Consider the following 2,689-nt stretch of genomic DNA (forward strand, 5'->3'; position numbering starts at 1 on the left):
AATATAAAATCAATGTTTTACAGGCGGGGCCCACAACGGCCGTTTTACGAGTTTAATACAATTTACGAGTTTCGACCACCAAAAAGTTTAAGTTCCAAACTACACAATGAGCATGGCGTTTGGGATTAAACTACCCAACTATCGGTCAAACTCCAAGAGCTACTAAAGCTAAAAGCGTCCCCCTAGCATCAAGCGGGATCTCTCGTCCAAAACGATGCCCTTACCTTTGTCCCAAACCGAACCTATAAAATGGTAAACAACGAGAGGGTAAGCAAAGCTTAGTGAATGCAATAATTATACGAATACATATATAATTATACCTACTTGCATACACTTACACAACCGCAAACGCGCTAGCAAACAACATTAGCTTACCGTCGCAATAACAAGCTATAATTCACCAATACCCCCAAGCTAGCATAACATCCGCATATAAATATAACTCGAATAATATAATATGCTTACAACACAAATAACCATGGTTAACCAATAGTACAAGGGAACGGCGCTCGCGAAAACGCCATCGGTGTTCGTAACATCCGTTAGGGCACTTAACACCTCGCACCACTAACCCCTAGGGTGGCACCTTAACACCTCGGCACATCACCCCGAGTGGCATCTTAACACCTCGATGCATCACTCATTATTTTTACGGAGTGGTGTCTTAACACCTCGACACTACACTCCTAGGTGGCATCTTAACACCTCGATGCTACACCCGAGTGGCATCTTAACACCTGGATGCTACACTCTTCACGTGAAACGTGGTGTCTTAACACCTCGACACTACACCTTTCACGCTACAACAAATAGATACATTATATACATACGCATATAATTATTCCACTCACCTCAAAGTCTTGTGAAAAGATACCCGAGCTTGCGAAACCTCAAAGTAACGTACCTATCACATTATACATATAATCAAACGCAAACTCAAGTTGGTCAACCGATCCTTTCACCATTCCAAAGCCATTTTAACCCAAGGCGCAATTTCAACCCATTTGAACTCTTAACCCTAATTTTGGGTCAACACACACCAAAACCCTAATCATTAACCAAGATGGGTTTAAAACACTTTTAAATCACGAAGTTAACTCATTTTCACACATGCAAGACCACTTAGGTCATTAAAGACCCATTTGACCCATTTCAAGGTCAACGCACCCATTTGGGTCATCCATGCCCAATTAACACCCATTTACATATCATTGAAGTGTTCTAGTACTTTAACTAACTAATTAGGTTCATAAACATAAATTAACACTTTGAAAACCCTAATTAGTTACCTTTGAGTCCACATGACCCAAATTCACCCAAAACCCCCAATTTACTAGCAAATGGGTTTTGTGTGCTAACTAACCCAAGCCCTAACCCTTAATACAATTAAAGTAAGAAATTGGGTTTTAGAAATTACCAACACAATCACTACGTAGCTAGCGACTAGATGAACGACTTTAAAACACGCACCTAGACCCGATTCAACCTCCTTCTTCTTTTAATGGAGCTTTCTCACTCTTGAAGTGCACTCTCTCTCTAAAATTGAAGTGGAGAAGATTTGGTGGTTGTGAATGGAGTAATGAAGCTCCCAAAACTGATCTAAGGCATTTAATTCGGCCCTTAAGTGTTTTTACCAAAATACCCTCAAAATATCTAATTTAAAAAGAAAGGGGAATCTGTCGCAGGCAAGTGGCGCGGCGCGCCAGAAGGCTGCGCGACGCGCAATATCACCAGGCCAGATTCTGACTTCTTTTTAAATGTACAACAAGAACCCCACTTCAAGTAGCTTATTTACACATGTGTACACAACAAATATTCGGGTCTTACAATTGTGAGGTAGTTTTCCTTATTAATATTGATTATTATTATTATTATTATTATCATACTTACAAGTTTTATTATTATTATTATTATCATTATTATATTTATTATTATTACTATAATTAGTTTTATAATTATTAAGATAGGTATTACTACAAATGTATGATGTATGATAGAAACCCATTTATAGATACAAATACGAATATTATTATTACTAATGTGTTTACTAATATCATTTAAAATATAACATTAACATTTTACTACTAGTATAACTATTATTATTATTATTATTATTATTATTATTATTATTATTATTATTATTATTATTATTATTATTATTAATATGATTATTAGAATGGTTATAATTAAACTTATAACCAGGATTTACAAAATAAATATCTCTATAATTATTATTATTATCACTATTAACATAAGTACTACTATTATTAATATTATCATTATCATTTTAGCATTATTATTAAAAATTATTATTTTTACAACTATATTATTATTAAGAGAATCAATATTAGTAAAACTATCATTTTTATTATAGGTATTAACATCTTTACCTTAATAGTATTATAAATATTAATTTTACAAACAAAAGAGACTTGTATGTAGAAAGTATATTACATACTATATTTTCATATGAAATATTAATAATCATATGAAATATTAATAACTGTAATAATAACTAAATTACATATATTGTATAAAAATATTTTAAGATACTATAAGTAGTAATAAACTCATATATAAATATTGAATTCAGCACATTATATATCTATAACCATAAGTTACAATTTAATAAAATATTATAATAAATATATATATATACAACATTGTTCAATTACAATATTATGTGTTA

The sequence above is a fragment of the Rutidosis leptorrhynchoides genome, chromosome 4 (assembly GCF_046630445.1).
Source record: "Rutidosis leptorrhynchoides isolate AG116_Rl617_1_P2 chromosome 4, CSIRO_AGI_Rlap_v1, whole genome shotgun sequence".
NCBI classification, from domain to species: Eukaryota; Viridiplantae; Streptophyta; class Magnoliopsida; order Asterales; family Asteraceae; genus Rutidosis; species Rutidosis leptorrhynchoides.